This window comes from Mustela erminea, chromosome 3 (genome assembly GCF_009829155.1).
Source record: "Mustela erminea isolate mMusErm1 chromosome 3, mMusErm1.Pri, whole genome shotgun sequence".
NCBI classification, from domain to species: domain Eukaryota; kingdom Metazoa; phylum Chordata; class Mammalia; order Carnivora; family Mustelidae; genus Mustela; species Mustela erminea.
In genome coordinates, this window is record NC_045616.1 from 53,253,909 (window position 1) to 53,276,934 (window position 23,026).

Consider the following 23,026-nt stretch of genomic DNA (forward strand, 5'->3'; position numbering starts at 1 on the left):
AGTTCTCTATGTCTGAGTCTGCTTCTTTTGTGTTTTGTTTTGTTCATTTGTTTGGTTTTCTAGATTTCACATACAAGTAAAATCATGTGAAATCATAAAGTATCTGTCTCTCTCTTCCTTACATATTTTACTTGGCATAATACCCTCCGGATCCATCCATGTTGTCACAACTGACAAGATTTCATTCTTTTTAACAGATCAGTAATATATCATTGTACATACATGCACAACATCTTTTTATCCATTTATCTCTCAAGGGCCACCCAAGTTGCTTCCATATCTTGGCTATTGTAAACACTGCAGTAAACATAGAGGTACATATATCTTTGGATTGGTGTTTTTGTTTTCTTCAGTTAAGTAAGCCAGAAGTAGAATTGCTAGACTGTATGGTACTTCCATTTTTAATTTTTTGAGGAGACTCTATACTGTTTTCCATAATGGCTACACCAATTTACATTCTCACCAACAGTGCGTAAGTGTTCACTTTTCTCCACAAGCCAACATTTTTTCTTGTCTTTTTCAGACTAGCTAGTCTGACAGGTGTAGGATGCTATCTCACTGTAGTTTGGCTTTGCATTTCCCTGACGATTAGTAATGTTGAGTATATTTCCATATGATGTTAGCCATCTGTAGGTCTTCTTTGGAAAGATGCTCAGGTCCTCTGCCCATTTTTAAATCAGATTCTTAATATTTTGGTGTTGAGTTGTATGAGTTCTTTATAGATATTAGATGTTAACACCTTATAAGATATATCATTTGCTAATATCTTCTCCCATTCAGTAGGTTGCCTTTCTGTTCTGTTGATTGTTTTCTTTCCTATGCAAAAGGTTTTTAGTTTGATGTTGTCCCAATTGTTTACTTTTGCTTATTCTGTCCTCCTGAGGAAACAAATAAAAACAAGAAAACAAAACAAAACAAAACAAAAACCACAATTGCTAAGACCTATATCCAAGAGATTACTGCCTATGTTTCCTTCCAGGAGTATCATAGTTTCAGGTTTCACATTTAGGTCTTTAATCTATTTTGAGTTTATTTTGTGTATGATCTTCGAACATGGTCCAGTTTCATTCTTTTAAATGTAATTGTCCAGTTTTCCCAGTACCATTTATTGAAGAGACTATCTTTCCCCCATTATATATGCTTGCCTTATTTGTCACATATTGGTTGATAGTATAAGCATGGGCTTATTTCTGAGTCCTCTATTCTGTTCTTTTGATCTAGTGTCTATTTTTGGCCAATACAATACTGTTTTGATTACTATAGGTTGTGGTATACCTTAAAATTTGGTATTATGATATCTTCAACTTCTTTTTTCTCAATATTGCTTTGGCTCTTTGAGGTCTTTTGGTTCCAAATGAATTTTAGGATTGTTCTAGTTTTGTGAAAAAATGCTGTTGGTATTTTGATAGGAATTGCATTGCATCTGTAGATTGCTTTGGGTAGTAAAGACATTGTAATAGTACTAGTTCTTCCAATCCATGAGTATAGTATATCTTTCCATTTAATTGTATCATCATCAGTTTCTTTAATCATTGTCACACAGTTTTCAGAGTATAGGTCTTTCATCAACTTGGTTAAATTTATTTTATCTTAATAACCAAGGGGAAATTGGATTGCTGTTATTTTTTCTCATTATTTAAATTCAATTAGCCAACATATAGTACAACATTAGTTTAAGGTGTAGAGTTCATTGTGTATAACACACAGTGCTCATCACATCATATGCCCTCTTTAATGCTCATCACCCAGTTACCCCATCCTCCCACTTCCCTTCCTGCCAGTAACCCTCAGTTTGTTTCCTATAGTTAAGAGTCTCTCATGGTTTTTCTCTCTCTGATAACCTTCCATTCAGTTTTCCCTCCCTTCCCATAGGAACCTCTGTTTTGTTTCTTAAATACTACATATGATAATTGTCTTTCTCTGATTGACTTATTTTGCTCAGCATAATACCCTCCCAATTCCATCCACATTGATATAAATGGTACAATTTCGTTCTTCTAATGGCTGAGTAATATTCCAGTGTGCGTGTGTATGTGTGTGTGTGTGTGTATCACATTTTTATCCATTCATCTGTCAATGGATATCTTGGCTCTTTCCACAGTTTGACTATTGTGGACATTGATGCTATGAACATTGAGTTGCATGTGCCCCTTTGGATCAATACATTTGTATCCTTGGAGTAAAGGGTCGCTGTTATTCAATGGAGTGAAGAAGGAGTATGCCTGGAATATTTGAGATCCCCCAGGGTACTTCTTAATACTCTCCTGAACTGGGGTAAGTGGGTGGTTCAGTTCAATAAGCATCTGATTCTTGGATTCAACACAGGTCCTGATTTCATGGCTTGTGGGATCGAGCCCCATGTTGAGCTCCATGCTTAGTGGAAATCTGCTTGGATATTCTCTCTTACTGCCCCTTCTTCCCAACTCTCTCTCTTTCCCAAACAAATAAATCTTAAAACAAATACTCTTCTGACCTGTAATTAATCAATGGGAAACTAAACCCAATAGAAAGGAGCAATAATGATCCAGACCTTCAGGAATGAACATTTTGGTCACCCAACCAGGTAAGAAACCATGATCAGCTGATATGCTTCCTAAGGGTAAAGGGAATATGAAATAGGTAGTAAGTGAAGGATGTTAAAAATAACTACAATGAGGTAACCAGTTGCAATAATGAGGACTATAATAGTTATGGATATTCCTTTCCTGTTATGATTTTTAATGTATTTATTAATAGATTACCCATGTATTCTTCCCTTTTCTTATCATCTAATTATATAATGTAAGTTTATATTAGTTAACTTTATATGTCCATATTTAAGTAAAAGTTTATCAAAGGGGGTGTATGATTCACCTGGGTAAAGAATGAATATCACCTAAAGTTGAATAATAGGACATTGCATCCTTTCTCTAGAGAAGGTTAACATGTTTCATTTTATACACCAGATAGGTGCTTCATCATGTTAGTTGGCATCATGATGGGTAAACTTGGCTAAGCTAAACTACCTTTTCCAGGAATCAATTCCCGAACACTTCCAGTTAAAGCTGCCATAACAGAAACTTGCTTGGTATCAAGAAGGCAGAAGTGAAGAAATAGCAATGGTTTACCGTCTGAAGGTCAATGCACTTCAGGCTCTGTTGGGAGCCCACAGAAGTCTTCACAAAGCCCACAGCTTCTCCACCTGCTGCTAAATCATTTCTCTGTTTCTCCACGTCTGGGCCAGATTTGGCAAAACAACAGCTTCCCCAGCAGGTACCCATGGAAACAAAATCAAAGTCTTTGAGATGGAGGGAGGTCAGGGAGTTCTATGAATGATGGATGCAGGTTTCAGCTTATTCCTCATGGTTTACAATTGTTCATGCTGCCCCCTCACTTTTCATTTTCTTCCCACTAGCCTGCCACGTGTGCTCAGGTTTAGTACCACATACAGGAGAAACAGCCAAATTCAGGCTGTTGTTTTTTTTTTTTTTTTTTACCAGTTCCTGCAATTTCTTAAATTCAAATCCTTATAATAAATCCTTTACAGTATTCCCAGTGGTTCTGCTTCTCTGATAGAACCCTGGCTGACAGAAGAGATAATTTTGCCACTTATGACCTGGAAAGGAAAAAAAAAATATTTTGATTTCTAGAATTGCTAAATCATCTCCCTAGGTAAAAGAGACCACAATAGGCAAACCTTTATATCTTTAAGTATGGCTTAGGAGTAAATATGCGTTAAGAGAAGTATTTTATCCTGGGTTCCTGAGAAAGAAAGCAAGCCTGAGACAAGGAGAAAAGTGCTAATATATTATTTGGGAAGTCCTTGTAGAGCTGCAAGGATGAGAAAAAAGAGAAGCACAGCAAGGAAAGATGAGAAACATTGTAAAGGCAAGCATGACAGTGTTGAATAACGCTTCACAGGAGTGACAAGGAAACTACCAAGTCATACGGCAGATGCATTAGCTGAATATTCAAGGTTTCTCTAGAGAGGCTGCCAGGACATACCTTGAAGCCCTCTGTGGGAGAAAAGATGGAGGACAATGTACCTGCCAGCTTCACCCTTCTCCTGATTCCCAATGATCAGAGTTTAACACATAGACCTTATTGTTCAGGTCTCAATCTTGGCCCCTTTCACCAAGTGTGACAGTGGCAGGAGAATCCAGACCCCCCTCTCTGTGGCTGCATCATAGAAGCTAAGAATGAGGAAGCAGGATTCCCAGGGTGTATGGCTGTTCAGCTTCAGCAGTAATAGTGCTGCATCTTTAGAAAAAAATGAAAGGCATCCTTTTTCTTTTAGGAGGGGGGAATCCATGGGAGCCAGTGAGTCCTGTGTGTGATTAAGTAAATAAGTCAAAGAAAGATAGTTAAGGCTGATCTTCTGATGAATAGCCTTGGACAAACCCAGCGAGAAAGTCCCCTGACTCTATATAAAGAATTTAAATGGGGAGCTAATTAAATGTCTGAGTACATCATGCTTGATGAAAAACACTAAAGCATGCCTGTAAAAGTCAGGATCAAGGTAAAGATGGCCACTAGGATAACAAGTACTCAACATTTTTCTGCAGAAACTAGTCAACATACTTATAAAAAAGGAAAAAAAATTATCAGTGTAAAAATCAGAAATGCTAGTATCATTGTTTGTAGATAATAGACTTGCATCTTGGGAAATGTCCTAGAACTGCTTGTACTATTACAAGAGATTTCAGGGAGATAGATAGATACATAATTAATAGATAGAAGTTCTTGGCTTTATCTATGCAACAAACCATACTATATAGATTGAGGCTACAGTATGAAATGAGCAAGAACTACATAAAAAACTGTAGAAGGCTGCCAAAGTCAGGAAAATAACATGTGGACAAATAGTACATTACATGATTGTACGTAGTAAGATTCAATATCACGATGTTTCAACCTCTTATAGGTAAAATTATAAGCACATCAAAATCCTAATGAAAATAAAAACATTTTTTCTATGTTAGACTGATCCTAAGTTTTTTCATATGGAAAAATAAGGATGACTAGGATGGGAAATTTTGAAGAAAAAATACTAATGAGGGGACACTAGGCCTACTAAGTATGAAATTATAAAACTATGTAAGTAGAAACGCTGTATTATTGGTTTATGAATAAAAGATAACATTTTAAAAGTCCAGAAATAGACTCAAATATATATACAAATTTAATATATGATGAAGGCTGAATTACAAATCAGTGTGGAAAAGACTGGTAATTAAATAAACAATTTAGGGAAAATGGTAGGGAAATTCCACACCCCACGTGGAAATAAATACCAGTTGGATCACAAGTTTAATTGTAAGAAAAAATGAAATTATTAAAGTACTAGAACCTGTACTATTCTTGATAATCTCAGAATGGATAAGGCCATCTATAGTGGAAAGCTGACAGAGATCCAGAAAGCTACCTCCTTGCCTCATGGTGGGATGAACTCTGTATGTTTTGTCATCTGGTTTCTGTGGGATCAGACTGAAGCCAGACTCCAGACCACTCTGTCCCACTTCTGTCACTGTCCTTTCCCTGAAAGCACTTCCTAATAAATTATACAAACAGGAATGCCCGTCTGAGGATCTGCTTCCAGTGAACCAGGTCTCAAACACTGGTGAATTTATTTTCTATGAAGAAATTAAAATGAAAGTTAAAATAAAACCTAAATTCCGAGCCCTGAGCCCTGGTTATGGGTTACTTTTATTGCTGAGCACTCCTGCTTTATTTACTTTATTCTTTGAAATCCAACCTAAGCCTCATGAATTCCCTCAGAAAAGCAAGTCAATTAATTTCAAAACAGGCCTCAGGGATAGTCAATCACTGGTTCGCAAGCCTGATTAACATGATCAGCTACTACTATTGGAGGAGAAATTGCAAAATTATGGGAGTCTTTTCTCTTGGTCTTAAGAGTGAGAGACCGATTGGAGGGAGAGAATTGACTCTATTGTTGCAGTTTTACTGCCTGGTATTGGAGACCTGGAGCAGTGAGAGAGAAGATTAAATCTTGGAGCTTTCAGGGTTGTAAGGCAGCAACTACAAGACCACCAGAACTCTTCGCTTTCTCATCCTGTTCCTTAGCCCCGCTTTCTCAACAGAAGATCACTGCAAAATTATGTTTGCCCATGGGGTTCCATTAGATTTAAATGCAGCATGTCAGCCTATAGTTTTGTCAAAAGTTTGACTAATTTCCCCTCATCTCAGCAAAGACTGATTTCTCACAGCAGTCACTTCACCTATCTTACTCCAACCTCCTCATCTGGTTTCAAGAATAAAGCATCATCGATCACTTCATCACCTAGGAAGACTTCTTCTCACTCGTGTTTTGTTCTTTCAGTGTTCTCTGTATTTATAATGATTTTAAAGAAGATACGTATATTAGGTTTATCTGCTCATGTCTTGTTATAGCAGAAGGAAAAATTGCCTACTTTCTAATAAGAGATAGAATGTCCAGCCCCACTCCAGTTATTTCCAGCTTTATTTTCAAAGGTTTTACAATACACTAAGAAAAAAAAACAAAACAAAAGAAATACAGTAGTGGAAAGGATGAAGCAAAATATTTGCATATTATTTGGACATATATTAGAAAATTTAAAATCATTTATAATTGGATTAATTGAATTCAAAGCTAGTCTAAAGAAAAGATAAATGCATAAAATTTTTCCACATAATATACATAAGATGAAAGAGAATGAAATAGAGTAAAAGCTTATCAATAGCAACAAACTCTTTTTTTTTAATATTTTATTTATTTATTCGACAGAGAGAGAGACATCAAGAGAGGTAACACAAGCAGGCGAAGTGAGAGGAAGAAGCATCCATCCCAGAACCCTGGGATCATGACCTGAGCTGAAGGCAGATGCTTAAGGCCTGAGCCACCTACGTGCTCCAATAGCAACAACTCCTACAGCAAGAAATAAATATCTAAAAATAAAGTAAATAAGATCTTTGTGAAGGAAACTTTTCAAATAATATTAAAGATATGACGAAATGAAGAAGCATTACCTCTTCCCTAGATAGAAAAACTAAATATTATTTTTAAAATTCCATTTTTAGATAATTATTTTATAGGTGTAATGCAGTTTTAATAAAAATTGAAGGTGCACCCTGAGAGGATTGTAAAAACAAAACTATGGGGGGGCGCCTGCGTGGCTCAGTGGGTTAAGCCTCTGCCTTCGGCTCAGGTCATGGTCTCAGGGTCCTGGGATTGGAGTCCCGAATTGGGCTCTGCTCAGCAAGGAGCCTGCTTCCCTCTCTCTCTCTCTCTGCCTGCCTCTCTGCCTACTTGTGCTCTCTCTCTCTGTGTCAAATAGATAAATAAAGTCTTAACAAAACCAAAAACCATGGCAGTTAGAAGGGAAAGAATGAGGAATAGATTCAGAACAGGAAAGTAGTAGGAATGAGATCAAAAAGCAAATGGGATCCAAATGTCTACTTTCAGGGTTTTGCTCTGAGTGAAATGACAAACCAGTGGAGGGTTTTAAGTAAAGGAGTGACATGAACTTAGCTACATTTTAATAGGATCTCTTTCAGTTACTGAGTTGAGAATAGCCTAGTAGGTTGCAAGGATAGAAAGAAGATCATTTAAAAAGCTATTGAAAATTAAGACCGACATATAAAATTAGAAAGCAGTAGGATTACTTTAGAAAAGTAAGCAAGAGACAGATAATTTTTAAAAGCTAAAATACATGAGAAGTTTAATTTTGCTTACAAAATAGTTTAAAAGAAACTGAGATAACATTTTTTAGCCAATTATCACATTACCAAATATAATAGTATGTGTTGGCTAGCATACATCGATTCCAAGAACTCCTGGAGGTGATGCATACCCATTGGCTCAGTAATTGCTAATTCTAGTTATTTATCTTGAAGTCAAATTTATAAACTAATTTTTCCACAGAGGTGTTTGCCACTGTGTTACTTATTCTATACATTTGCAAGGAACAATCTGAAAATGAAATTAAGAAAACAGTTCATTTGTAATAGCATCAAAAAGAATAAAATAATTAGAAATTTGAAAAGTTCAAATCTTGTACGCTGAAAACTACAAAATAATGTAGAAAGAACTAAAGACATAAATGGAAAAACTTCCCATGTTCATGTATTAGAAAACTATATTAAGATGTCAGTCATTTCTAAATTTATCTGCAGATTCAGTGCAATTTCTATCAAAATTCCAGTAGCCTTTTTGGTAGAAACTGACAGCCTGATTGTAAAATATATATGAAAATGCAAGGGACCCCGAATAGTGAAAGAAATCTTTAAGAAGAAGAACACTGTTGGAGGACTCAAATGTTCTAATTTCAAAACTCACCATAAAACTAAAATGGTACAGTGTCATACTAGCATAATACTCAACATGCAGATCAATGGATTCGAACTAAGATTCCAGAAATAAAATCAAGTATCTATGGTTAATTAATTTTAGACAAGGATACTAAGACAATTCACTGGGGAAAAAGAAAAATCTTTTCAATAAGTTTGTTTGAAAATTGGGTATATACATGCAAAAGAATGAATTTGACCCCTACTTCACACCATATACAAAATTTTATTTTAAATGGGTCAAAGATCTGTTTGTAAGAGCTAAAACAATAGAACTCTTAGAAGAAAACATAAATGTCTATGTTAGTAATCTTGGATTAGGCAATGGTTTCTTATCTATGACCTGTAAACCATAAATTACCAGAGACAAACTGGATAAATTGGACTTCATCAGAACTAAAAAGAAAAAAAAAAATGTACTTCAAAAAGCACTACTCAGAAAGTGAAAAGACAGCCCACAGAATGAGTCATTCATTCTTTTAAACTCTTGTTAATGTGAATATTTTTTTCCCTTCCCATGAATCATAAATGTTCTGAATGGCATCTAAAATGGTGAGTCCTTTCTAGGAGGTTTTACTTTGCTCAGACCCATCAGAGAAATCACTCTTTAGAGCAGCTATAACCTTATGAGATGTATTTCTTAAATAATGAGACTTGAAAGTCGAAATGACTCTATGATCCATGGGCTGCAGAATGGATGTTGTGTTAGCAGGCATGAAAACAACATTAATCTCATTGTATATCTTAATCAGAGCTCTTGGGTGATGAAGTACATTGTCAGTGAGCAGTAATATTTTGAATGAAATCTTTTTTTTTTTCTCAGCAGTAGGTCTCAACAGTGGGCTTAAAATATTCAGTAAATCATGTTGTAAACAGATGTGCTGTCGTCCAGGCTTTGTTGTTCCATTTATAGAGCATGAGCTGAGTAGATTTAGCATAACTCTTTGGGTCTCTAGGATTTTCAGAATGGTAAATGAGTATTGGCTTTAACTTGAAGTCTGCATTAGCTGCATTAGCCCCTAATTAGTCAGCCTGTCACTTTAAGCTTTGAAGTCAGGTGTTGACTTCTCCTCTCTAGCTATGAAAGACCTAAATGGCATCTTCTTTCTATGTAAGGAATGCTGGTTTCTCTACATCAAAAATCTGTTGTTGAGTGTAGTCATCTTCATGAACTATCTTAGCTAGATCTTCATAACTGCTGCAGCTTCTACATCAGCACTTGATGCTTAACCTTGAACTTGTGTTATGGGGACAACTTCTTTCCTTAAATTTCTTGAACCAACTTCTACTAGCTTCAAACTTTTCTTCTACAGCTTCCTCACCTCTCTCTGCCTTCACAGAATTGAAGAGAGTTGGAGACTTTCTCTGGGTTAGGCTATGGCTTAAGGGAATATTGTGGCTGGTTTGGTCTTCTATCCAATGACTAAAACTTTCTTCATATTCTAAGAGGCCTAACTATCAGCCCATTGGTTTTCAATGTGGCTTACTCACTAGCCTTAACCATTTCTAGTTTTTGAGTGAATGTGAGACATGTGTGACTCTTACTTTTCCTTGAATACTTAGAGGGCATTATGTGGTTATTTGTTGATCTAATTTCAATATTTTTGTGTCCCTGGGAATAGGGAGGTGTTACCAGAGGGAGAGAGAGAGAGAAACAGAGAGAGAAGGGGAGAAAACAGCTGTTTGGTGGAGCAATCAGAATACACAGCATTTATCAATTAGGTTTGCCATCTGATATGGGCATGGTTTATGGTGTCCCAAAACAATTACAGTAGATTACATCAGAGATTACTGTAGATGTCAATTCAGCTACATGCATTTGCTGTAGGAGTTTTCCTAAGGTTACAGATCTTTGACTTATTTCCAACTTTGGTGGTATCTTTATCTCCTGAGGTACCACATACTCCTGCCTTCAAAGAGTAAACTTGAAGTAGACGATGATAATGCAATGACTGTAAAGAGAAACAACTTGTTACCTCGATTCTGTCATTATATGTGATGACATGGAATTTTTATTTGTGGTTAAAATGTTTAAAAATAAAACATAGTGCAAAGTGTTATAAAATTTTGGTTGAAGAAATACAAATATAGATGTGAAAAACATACATGAATGTGAATGCATGTAAAATACATTCTTTTTATGATTATTACTGAAAATAATTTTCTTAAAAGAGGAAGGGTATTTTAACCTGATCTGCTTTTTTTTTTAATTCTAAAGATTTTTATTTATTTATTTGACAGACAGAGACCACAAGTAGGCAGAGAAACAGGCAGAGAGAGGAGAAAGCAGGCTCCCTACCGAGCAGAGAGCCTGATGTGGGGCTCGATCCCAGGACCCTGGGATCACAACCCAAGCTGAAGGCAGAGGCTTTAACCCACTGAGCCACCCAGGTGCCCCTAAACTGATCTGCTTTGTAGTCAGATAACTAAGCACACCACTGCCCATTACTACCCTTCTTCTTTGCTAAGCGTCCTTCAATCCATGTGGGTGATATAACCCAGACTTTGACTAGCAGATATTTTGAGAACATATTCTGAATCTAATTATTGTTACTGAAACAAAGCATCTAAGTAACATGTAAGTAACACAAGAATAATTTTAGAATGCATCCTGGAAAGAAAACCAAATCATTAATAGGCTATAAATAAGTAAACATGGGTTCATTTATAAAAACACAGACATGTGTATATGTTTAGATACAAAGTATTTTATGTATCTTCTTGGAAAGAATTCAAACATTCTGCTAAGCAAGTGAAAGTGGAAATTAAGACTGGAAATATGTAACATGCAGAAGTGAGTAGCAATGAGAAGGGACTACATATCAAATAGGTGAAGTGTGCTCAAGATAGAAGTAAAAGGGAAATTCAGAAGCTTTAATATCTTTAATATAAAACAAAGCATGTTAATAACAAAATAAGCTTTTAATTCAAGTATCTAATGGGTATTAAGGAGGGCATGTATTGCATGGAGCACTGGGTGTGGTACATGAACAATGAATCTTGGAACACTGAAAAAATAAAATAAAATATACAAAAGAAAAATTTTAAAAAAGAAAACACATTTGAATAAAACAGTATGAAATAGTTATAACAAATATAATAAGCGCACTAAGAATTAATGATAATTTTAACTAATGTTTAAAGGAAATAACAAAAGAAAAAATTATTTAAATGGACTAATACTATGAAAAGATAAGAAACATAATATATGCTAAAACTAATTTACACTCAAGGAATTGCAAACTAAAATACAACAATTTTCCCGTCAGATGGGCTGATTGTTTACTGGTTACGTCAAGTAATCAAAAGCTGTAAAACAAAGAGGTCTCTGATACACTGTTGATGGAATTTGAATTGATGCAGCCTTTTTGGAAGGAATTTATCAGTACTGATCTGACAAGTGACCATGCCCTCTTGACCTGACAATTCAGTCTCTAGGAACACGTTTTGCAGAAAGACTTGCTTACTTGTTCACAAGGATATTTGTACAAGAATATGCGTAGCATCATTTTTATAATAACAAAAACTAGAAAACAGCCTAAAAGCCAATCAGCACAGTATTTCCATCTTATGGACTGTTATGCTGTCATTAAATAAAATGATTCAGATCTGTATGTACTGAACTAAAGGAACTCAATTCCCTAATTCCCAAGCACATTATTAAGTGAAGAGAGACTAACCCATGTAAAAATATACCATAATATGGTATATATTGATATATGGCATATGGTGTAATTATACATACATACCGTAATATATCTTATAATCCCATTTTTGGAAATAAATTTTTTTAAAGTTAATGCATGGAATGGTAAATGTATAGAAAGCAGTCTGGAAGAACACACAACAAAACTTTTCTTCTTGGGGTGGCATTGGAATTGGGCTAGAGAGTAGTAAAGTACTTCTATTTTTCGTTCCATGTATTTCTTTATTATCTGTAATTCTTGAAAGAATGCAATGATGAATATTTTATAATTGTGCAATATATAACCATTAAAATACATGAATAAAGATTAGCCTAAGAATGGTCAGTGGAAGATAGCCCAGAAGCTAATATGAAAGACAGGGTAATTACAGAGTGGTCTCTGGGACCAGCCTGCCCTTCTGCCACTGTGTGGTCTTGGGAAGGTAATCAACTTCTTTGTTTCAGTTTCTTCATCTGTGAAATATGGACAGTTAATGGGATATTATGCAAGCAAAAATGTGTAAAATCCTTTAGTGCAATGTCTAGCATTTACAAAACATGCAAAGTACGTATAAAAATAATGTTAGCTATTTGTACTAAAGTCAGGGGAGGAGCATTTTCCAAGAAGAAATGCTTGCTCTTCTCAAATGGGTTATGGATAAAAAACAAAGGAAAACAAATGAGATGTTATTTTTGCATTAGAGAGGACAGAAACAAAATAATCGTTGATCCTAATTTAGTAAGAAATGAAAAATGGAAGCAACAAAAACACTGATAACTTCAAACACTATACAGGAAAAGAAAGCAGTAATGGTAATGTGGATTAGTTTGCAGTAATGTGGATTAATTTGTGGGGAGAGGCTTGAAGGACATGTTTTTACAATCAAAGTGTTCAGTATGACTGTAGCAATAGAAGAAAGGAAACTGTGGACAAATAACTGTGAAGCGGTGTTGGGAGGTGAGAACGATAGGTGGAAAATGATCCCAGAGGGGACAGGAGGGGATGGAATCAGTAGCACCCAACAAGGTGCTAGGGAATTGTTATTTCCAAATCCAACATGAAGCATGGATTCCGCATTCTAAAAAGTAAAACTAACACAGAATTATAACTCTGGGTTTGAAATCTGCTCTGTACAGAGAGTGCTTACATAGTTGATGAAGATGAAAGGAGCAGTTGCCATGGTGGCTTAAGAGAGGAGGACGGCTATAATCATTTGAATGACAAATTAGGGCATTAGAAGGACAGGAGGAAATTGCAGAGCTTTAGAACTATTGATGAAAGTCTAAAAGAATTGTGGAGATGTGAAGGAAAATTAAATATAGGTGCAGAAGCTTAAGAAAGAGTATACTAAATCAATCAGTTATGAGAAACTTGGAAGTTTTAGTGAGATTTTTTTAAGCGTTTCTCCAGCACAGAAAAGAATGGAATTGGTGAATGAACTACCGACATACATCTCTAAAGGCTGTAGATGTTATATTTTTGGTGTGATCAGTTGTTTTATCATTTTGGTAGCACTTTAAATACCGTGTGTTTAATTTGTATTAAAGTACATCCAATCATAACACACTGAATTTGCTACGTTTTTAAATGAATATAGGACATTTGACATATTTGTTGACCCCTAAATTTCAGTCTGTTTATAATGAGTGAAGAGACATGGAGATCTATAAGCATAATTTCAGCAACTTTAGTTACAACTAACTCCACTCATGTCTACTATGTCCTCAATCCCATGGCAAGAGATGATGCATAAGGGAGACTCTAAGGGGAAGACTAGGGTGAAGGGTGAGCAAGGGAACAAATGGAATAGGAAGTACACATGCCATTTTTTCCACCACACCTTTCGACATGTCTGTCCCACACCTACAAGTATTCTAATGGTATTTTGATTTCTCTCTTCTCACTCGTGTGTTTTGGAAGAAGACAGATGAAGAGTGGACAGACACATGGATAAAGTGAAAGGGCCAATGTATGTCCTCGTGACAAGGAAATGAACTTTTTGTGCATTTGTGCGTGGATCCTTGAAACTTGTAAGACTGTATCTCACTTGAAGTAAACTCAGTATATAAAAATCATAATTTGTGCAAAACACAAATTAAGAGGTAATTTTTTTTTAAGTTTTTTTTTTTTTTTAATCTGTCAGAGGGAGAAAGAGGGCGCATAGCAGGGGAAGTGGCAGGCAGGGGGAGAAGCAGGCTACCTGCTGACCCTGGGATTATGACCTGAGCCAAAAGCTGATGCTTAACTGACTGAGCCACCCCGGCATCCCTATTAATTTATTTTCAAAAGACCATTCCATTTCATGAATGTATTCTCTTGAGATTTTTTTTTTTTAATTACCAAGCTACCCCGTCATACTAAACATAAAACTTGATTTACACACAATGCTTTAGAAATGTATCAAATTGTGTCCAAAAGCAGAAACATAGCTATGGCAAGTGTGAGTCACTAATAACATTTCTACAATTCTTAGGGTCTAATGTAGGCAAGCATGATGATATTTTAGAAGCCTAATAATCTTTGGGGCAGGTAGAGAGGTTTTCCTAAGCCACTTACAAGGTGAAATTGGAAGAATTAATGAAGAGGAGGTTTCTGCTCAACAAGTGGACTGGCTGAATTAGACGTATGTTCTTGCTCTGTCACCTATAAAATTTGAGAAAATGTTTTATAATACACATTTGAATATCTATTTTCGTTTTCTGATTTTAGATCTCTGTAACACTTAGAGTGGAAACTTTGCCAGGCTTTATCCCTTTTTGATATCTAATTAAACCTGATTTAGTAGAGAATTTATCAGCCTGCCTTTTCCCTCATATTTCATTTATGAATATGGACAGACACCCATTTTACCATGCACTGTATGTTGAAAGATCAAATACATCAGCATAATTTAAATAAATCTGAGCCCTATAAATTCCCACTGGATGCAAGACCACAAATGGAAGCAAGAACAAGGGCATGCTCAATGACATGAAAATGCAACTAATTTAAAACACAAAGGAAATACATTTCTATGGAGTGCCTCATAAATCTACAGCACTCATTTCCACAGGATTTTAGTGAGGCAAATACCTCTGCAAATTTCAAGAAAGAATTACACATTCATAGCATGGGAAAACAATATTTGTGACTATGAGGCTACATGAACTATCAATTTACATGCTTTGTTTTTGAGTTGAGAGGGACTCCAGTCAACTTTTGAGAATGGTAAAAATTCCTTGATTATTAGGGAATGTACTAAAGTAAATAGATCTTTATACGCGGAATCTTCATTTCTTTAATTTTTTATTTGACTGATGGGTTCATTTCATATGGCATGGGGATTATAGATACGGCCAGAATGTATTCTTGGATGTCTTTGAATTGAGTAGACCAGTAGCTCATTGGTATAATCATCACATCAATTTCTGACAGGCTGGATGAAATGCAGAAACTCTAATTTTTATGGTAACACAAATAAATTTGTATAAGAGCATTAGTGGAAGAGAAGGAAAAGAAGAGAAAAATGGCAAAGAGAAAAGAAAGAGTGAGTGAGAACTGGAGGATAGAAAGAAAGGAAAAAAAAAGGCCTAGAGGTAATAGCATGGCAAGAGCAACAGGGTGGTTCAGAGACAAAACAGAGATAAGATTCCAGGCTTTGCTGATGAAATAGCAAAAGCCTTCATTTTTTTTCTCATTGTTAGAAATGTTTCCTAACTCATAATCTTCCATGTAATGTGCACGCCAATGTTTCATCTTTTACTCCTCTTCCCATGCCAGCAGTTACCAGACTCAAGTAAGCTCGCCTTAATCCACATACCTTTTCACAAGTCTGAGGGTTTTTCTTATTTTATTAAGTTATAATTGACATATAATGTTGTATTCATTTTAGATGTACAACATAATGATTCAACATTTGTAAACATTGCAAAGTGATTACCACAATAAATCGAGTTATCTGCTACCTTAGTACAATTACCAAGTCAATTATACTTAGTACAGTATAATTGACTATCTTTCCTATGCTCTATATTACAGACATGACTTATTTTATAATGGGAAGGTTGTGCTGCTTGATCTCCTTCACCCATTTTCCTGCCCTCCATTCCTTTCCTCTCTGGCAGCAGCCAATCTGTTCTCCATATCTATGAGTTCTGGCTTGATTTGTTTTGTTTTGTTTTGTTTTTTAGGTCCACACATAAGTGAAGTCATGTAGTATTTGTCTTTCTTCTAACTTCTTTCACTTATCATAATACTCTCAAGGTCCATCCATATTGCTGCAAATGGCAAACTTGCGTTCTGATTTATGGTTGAATAGTATCCTATTTGTGTCTATATGCATGAACCTTTTTGAATTAGTGTCTTCATTTTTCTTTACATAAATACCCAGTAGCAGAATTGCTGGGTTATATGGTAGTTCTATTTTTAAGTTTTTGAGGAACCTCAGTTCTGTTTTCCATAGTGGCGGCACGAGAGTTCCCTTTTCTCCACATCCTCACCAGTACTTACTTATTATTAGCCATTCTGGCAGAGGTAAGGTGATAGCTCATTGTGTTTTTATTTATTTGTGTTAGAGTTGACATGCAGTGTTAGTTTCAAGTGTATACCATAACAATTCAACAATTCTACACAGTACACAATGTCACCATAACAAGAGCAGTCACCATCGTCTCCACTGTTTTACAGTATTACTGATATTCCTTGTGCTGTACTTTTCATCTCCATGAATTATTTTATAACTGGAAGTTTGTATCTCAATCTTCTTCACCTTTTTCTCCCATCCTCCACCCCCACCCCTAACAACCACCAGTTCTCCGTATGTCTATATGACTATTTTCACTTGTTTGTTTATCCATTTGGTTTGTTTTTAATACTCCACTTATAAGTGAAATCAGATGATATTTGTCTTTCTTTTTCTGCTTTTTTCACTTAACATGATACCTTCTACATCCATCCATCCTGTCACCAGTGGTAAAATGTCGTGTTCTTTTAATGGTTGAGTTATATTTCATTGTGTAGATATACCACTTGTCTTTTTATCCATTCATCTATAGATGGACACTTAAGTTGCTTTCATATCTAGCTACTGTAAGTAAAGCTGCAATGAACATATATCTTTTTGAATTAATGTTTTTATTTTCCATGGATAAATACCTAGAAGTGAAATTACTGGATCACATGATATTTCTATTTTTAATATCTTCAGGAAACTCCATACTGTTTTTCCACAGTGGTTGCACCAATTTACATTCCTGCCAACAGTGCATAAGTGTTATGTTTCCTCCACATCCTCACCAACACTTGTTTATTTTTAATACTAAATATTCTGACTTGTATGACATGACATCTAACCATCGTTTTGACTTGTGTTTCCCTGATGATTAGTGATTTTGACCATCTTTACATGAGCATCTCTTGGTCATCTGTGTGTTTTCTTTGAGAAAATGTCTTCAGGTCTTCTGCCCATTTTTAATTGGATTCCTTTGTTTTTATTGAGTTCTGTACATTTTATATATACTTAGTATTAACCCCTTGTTGAATTTATCATTTGCAAATATCTTTTTTATTAAGTAGATTGCCTTTTCATTTTGTTTCCTTTGCTGGGCAAAGGCTTCCTATTTTGGTGTGATTGCAGTAATTTTGCTTTTGTTTGCCTTGACTGAAGAAAGAAGTTCATAAATAGATTTCCAAAGCTGATGTCCAAGAGATTACTGCCTATTTTCTTTTAGGAGTTTTTATGATTTCAGGCCTCTCTTTTAGATCTTTCATTCATTTGGAGTTTATTTTGTGTATGCTATAGCAAAATGGTCCAGTTTTATTTCTTTTGCATGTAGCTGTCTAATTTTCCCAACACCGCTTACCAAAATACCATATCTCCCCATTGTATGTTCTTGTCTCCTTTGTCATAGATTAATAGATCATATAAGTAAGAGTTCACTTCTTGACTCTATCCTGTTCCATTCATGTGTCTGTTTTTGTGTCAGCATCATACTGTTTTGGTTACTATGGCTTTGTAGTGTCACTTGGCATCTGGTATTGTGGTGCTTCCAGTTCTGTTCTTCTTTCTCAAGATTGCTTTGGCTATTCAAAGTCTTTTATGATTCTATACAAATTTTAGAATTATTTGTTCTTGTTCTCTGAAAAATTCCAGTAGCATTCTAATAGGGATTGCATTGGATCTGCAGTATGCTTTAGGTATTATGGACATTTTAACAATACTGGTTTTTCCAATCTCTGAGCATGGACTATTTTCCCATTTGTTTATGTTACCTTCAGTTTCTTTCATCAGTGTCTTACAGTCTGGGGAGTGTAGATCTTTTGCCTCCTTGGTTCAATTTATTCCTGGGTATTTTATTTCTATTGGGGTGGTTGAAAATTGGTTTGTTTTTTAAATTTCTCTCTGCAACCTCATTATTAGTGTATAAAACACAACATATTTCTGTATATTTTGTATCCTGCAACTTTACTGAATTCATTATTCTAACAGTTTGTTGGTGGAGTCTTTAAGGTTTTACATATAGTATCTCATCATCTATGAATACTGAAAGCTTTACTTCATCTTTACTAATTTGGATGCCTTTTATTTCTTTTTCTTCTGTGAATGTTATGGCTAGGATTTCTGGTACTATGAAACAATGACAAGAATAAAATAAAAAAACGCCACAAACATGGAGGCTAAGTCATGTGCTATTAAAAAGTCAGTAAGTCAACAAAGAAATCAAAGAAGAAATAAAAAATACATGGAAACAAATGAAAATGAAAATGCAACAGTCCAAAATATTTAGGACACAGCAAAAACAGTTCTAAACAGGCAGTTTATAGCTTTATAGGCCTCCATCAAGAAACAGAAAAAACCTCAGGTAAATAATCTAACTTTATACCTAACGGAACTAAAAAGAGAAACAAATAAAGCTTAAAATTAGGAAATAACAAAAAGCGGCAGAAATACATGAAACAGAGACAAGAATAGAAAAGATCAATGAAACTAAGAACTTGGGATTTGAAAAAAAAAATAAACAAAACTGGTAAATCTTTAGATAGCTACTGTTTTCTGATTGGTATTCTGTCTAGATGATCTATCCGTTGATATAATGTGGTGGTGAAGTCCCCTACTATTAGTATTACTGGCAATTTTCCCCTTTATCTCCGTTAATATTTGCTTCATGTATTTAGGTAGTCCTACGTTAAGTGCATAGATATTTTAAAGTGTTATGTCCTCTTATTGGTTTGATTTCTTTATCATTATGTAACCCTTTTTTGTCTCTTGTTACATTTATTTATGTATTTATGTATTATTTATTTATTTAATTGGGTTTAAGCCTTTATTTAAATTCCACTTAACATATAGGGTAATCTTAGTTTCAGGAGTAGAATTTAGTGATTCATCAGTTACATACATCATTCAGTGCTCATCATGATTAATGCCTTCCTTGATACCCATCACCCATTTAACCCATTCCGCTGCCCACCACCCCTCGTATATCCTCTAAAATTAAGAGTCTGTTTTGTGGTTTGAATTTCTCCCTCCAATGTTCATTTGTTTTGTTTCCTACATTCCATTTACGAGTGAAATCACACAGTATTAGTCTTTCTCTGGCTGACATATTTCACTTAACCTAATACTCTCTATCTCTATCACATCATTGTAAATGGCAAGATTTCATTCTTTTTGATGGCTGAGTAATATTGCTTTGTGTATAATCATAAACACACACACACACACGCACACAGACACACACACACTCACACCAACTTATCCTTATCCACTCATCAGTTGATGGGCATTTGGGTTCTTTCCATAATTTGGCTATTGTTGATAATGCTGCTGTAAACATTGGGTACATGTATCCCTTCAAATCAGTATTTTTGTATCCTTTGGGTAAATACCTAGTACTGCAGTTGCTGGATCACAGGGTAGTTCTACTTTTCACTTTTTTGAGGAATTACCATAGTTTTCCAGAGTGGCTGTACCTGTTTGCATTCCTGCCAATAATGTAATAGGGTTCCTCTTTATCTGCACCCTCGTCAACACCTGTTGTTTCCTGAATTGTTGATTTTAGTCATTATGACAGGTATGAAGTGATATCTCATTGTAGTTTTGATTTGTATTTCCCTGATATTGAGTCATGTTGAGCATCCTTTCATGTGTCTACTAGCCATCTGGCTGTCTTCTCTGGATAATTATTCATGTCTTCTGCCCATTTCTTAACTGGATCCTTGTTTTGGGGTTTTAAGTTTGATGAGTTCTTTATAGGTTTTAGACACTAACCCTTTATAAGATATGTCATTTGTAAATAACTTTTCCCATCCTGAGGGTTGCCTTTTAGTTTTGTTGATTGTTTCCTTCACTGTGCAGAAGCTTTTTATCTTGATGAAATCCCTAGTTCATTTTTGCTTTTGTTTCCCTTGCCTCCGGAAATATCTAGTAAGAATTTGCAATAGCTAATGTCAAAGAGACTGCTGTGTTCTCCTCCAGGATTTTGATGGTTTCCTGTCTCACAGTTAGGTCTTTCATCCATTTTGAATTTGTTTTTATGAATGGTGTAATTTTATCCGTCTGCATGTTGCTGTCCAGTTTTCCCAACATCATTTGTTAAAGGGGCCCTGTCTTTTTTCCATGGGACATTCTTTCCTGCTGTGACGAAGATTAGTTGACCATAGAGTTGAGGATCCATTTCTGGGTTTTCTATTCTGTTCCATAGATCTATGTATCTGTTTTTGTGCCAGCACCATACTGTTTTGATCACTACAGCTTTGCAATACAACTTGAAGTCCAAAATTGTGATGCCTTCAGCTTCGCTTTGCTTTTTTAAGATTGCTCTGGCTATTTGGGATCTTTTGCAGTTCCATACAAATTTTAGGATTGTTCTTGTTCTGTGAAAACTGCTCATGGTATTTTAATAGGGATATATTAAATGTGTAAATTGCTTTAGGTAGTGAGACATTTTAACAATGCTTTTTCTTCCAATCCATAAGCATAGAATGTTTTTCCATTTCTTTGTGTCTTCTTCAATTTCTTTCATAAGTGTTCTACAGATTCCAGTGTATAGCTCTTTTACCTCTTCAGATAGGTTTATTCCTAGGTATCTTGTGTTTTTGGTGCAATTGTAAATGGAACTGATGCCTTGATTTCTCTTTCTTCTGCTTCATTAGTGGTGTATAGAAATGCAACATATTTTGGTACATTGAGTTTGCATTCTGAGACTTAGCTGAATTTGTGTATCAGTTGTAACAATTTCTCAGTGGCATCTTTCAGGTTTTCTACAGAATATCATGTTGTCTATGAATAGTGAAAGTTTGTCTCTTCCTTGCTGAGTTGGATGTCTTTATTTCTTTTTGTTGTCTGATTGCTGAGGTTAGTACTTCCAGTATCATATTAAATAACCAGTGAGAGGGGCACCTGGGTGGCTCAGTGGGTTAAGCCTCTGCTTTCCGCTCAGGTCATGGTCTTGGGGTCCTGGGATCAAGCCCCGCATTGGGCTCTCTGCTCAGCGGGGAGCCTGCTTCCCCCTCTCTCTCTGCCTGCCTCTCTGCCTACCTGTGATCTTTCTCTCTGTCAAATAAATAAATAAAATCTTTAAAAAAAATAAATAACCAGTGAGAGACAACATCCCTGTCTTGTTTCTGACTTCTATAGAGGGAAAATCTCTCAGTTTTTCCACATTGAGGATGTTACTGCCTTTGGGTTTTTTGTGTTTCAGGTTTTTTTTTTTAATTTATTTTTTATTTATTTTCGGCATAACAGTATTCATTATTTTTTCACCACACCAGATTTTTAAAAAAGATATTATTTATTTAAGTTCAGAGAAAGAGAGAACACACGAGCTGGGGGGCGGGGGATGGGCAGAGAAGAGGGAGAAGCAGATTCCCCACTTAGCAGAGAGCCACATGCGGGGCTCCATCCCAGGACTCTGAGATCATTACCTGAGCCAAGGACAGGTGTTTAACCAACTGAGATACCCAGGTGCCTCTAACTTTGGGGTTTTTGTATAAGGCCTTTATGATGTTGATGTATGTTCCCTTTATACCTACTCTGTTGAGGGTTTTTATCAAGAATGGATGCTGTAAGAGAAAGACAACTATCATATGATCTCCCTGATATGAGGAAGTGGTGATGCAACATGGGGGCTTAAGTGGGTAGTAGAAGAATCAATGAAACAAGATGGGATTGGGAGGGAGACAAACCATAAGTGACTCTTAATCTCACAAAACAAACTGAGGGTTGCTGGGGAGAGGGGGGTTGGGAAAAGGGGGTGGGGTTATGGACATTGGGGAGGGTATGTGCTTTGGTGAATGCTGTGAAGTGTGTAAACCTGGCGATTCACAGACCTGTACCCCTGGGGATAAAAATATATGTTTATAAAAAATAAAAAATTTTAGGGGCACCTGTGTGGCTCAGTTGGTTGAGTGGCTGCCTTCAGCTCAGGTCATGATCCTGGACTTCCAGGATCGAGTACCACATCGGACTCCCAGCTCCTTGGGGAGTCTGCTTCTCCAAACTCTGACCTCCTCCTTTCTCATGCTCTCTCTCACTCATTCTCCCTCAAATAAATAAATAAAATCTTTAAAAAAATAAATAAATAAAATAAAATAAAAAATTTAAAAAAAAAGAATGGATGCTGTACTATGTCAAATGCTTTTTCACATCTATTGAGAGGATCATATCCTTTTACTAATCATAATCATAATAAAAGATCATAATCTTTTATTAATGTGGCATATCACATTGATTTGTGAATATTGAATCACTCTTGCAACTCAGGAATAAATCCCACTTGATCATGGTAAAGATTCTTTTAATGTACTCTTGGATCTGACTTGATAGTATTTTGTTGAGAATTTTGGATCCATATTCATCATGGATATTGGCCTGTAATTCTGTTTTTTAGCGGAGCCTTTGGTTTTGGAATCAGGGTAACAATGGCTTCATAGAATGAGTTTAGAAGTTTTCTTCCTACTTCCATTTTTTGGGAAAAGTTTGAGAATAGGTATCAGCTCTTCTTTAAATGTTGTAGAATTCCCCTGGGAAGCTTATTGGCCCTGGCTTTTGTTTG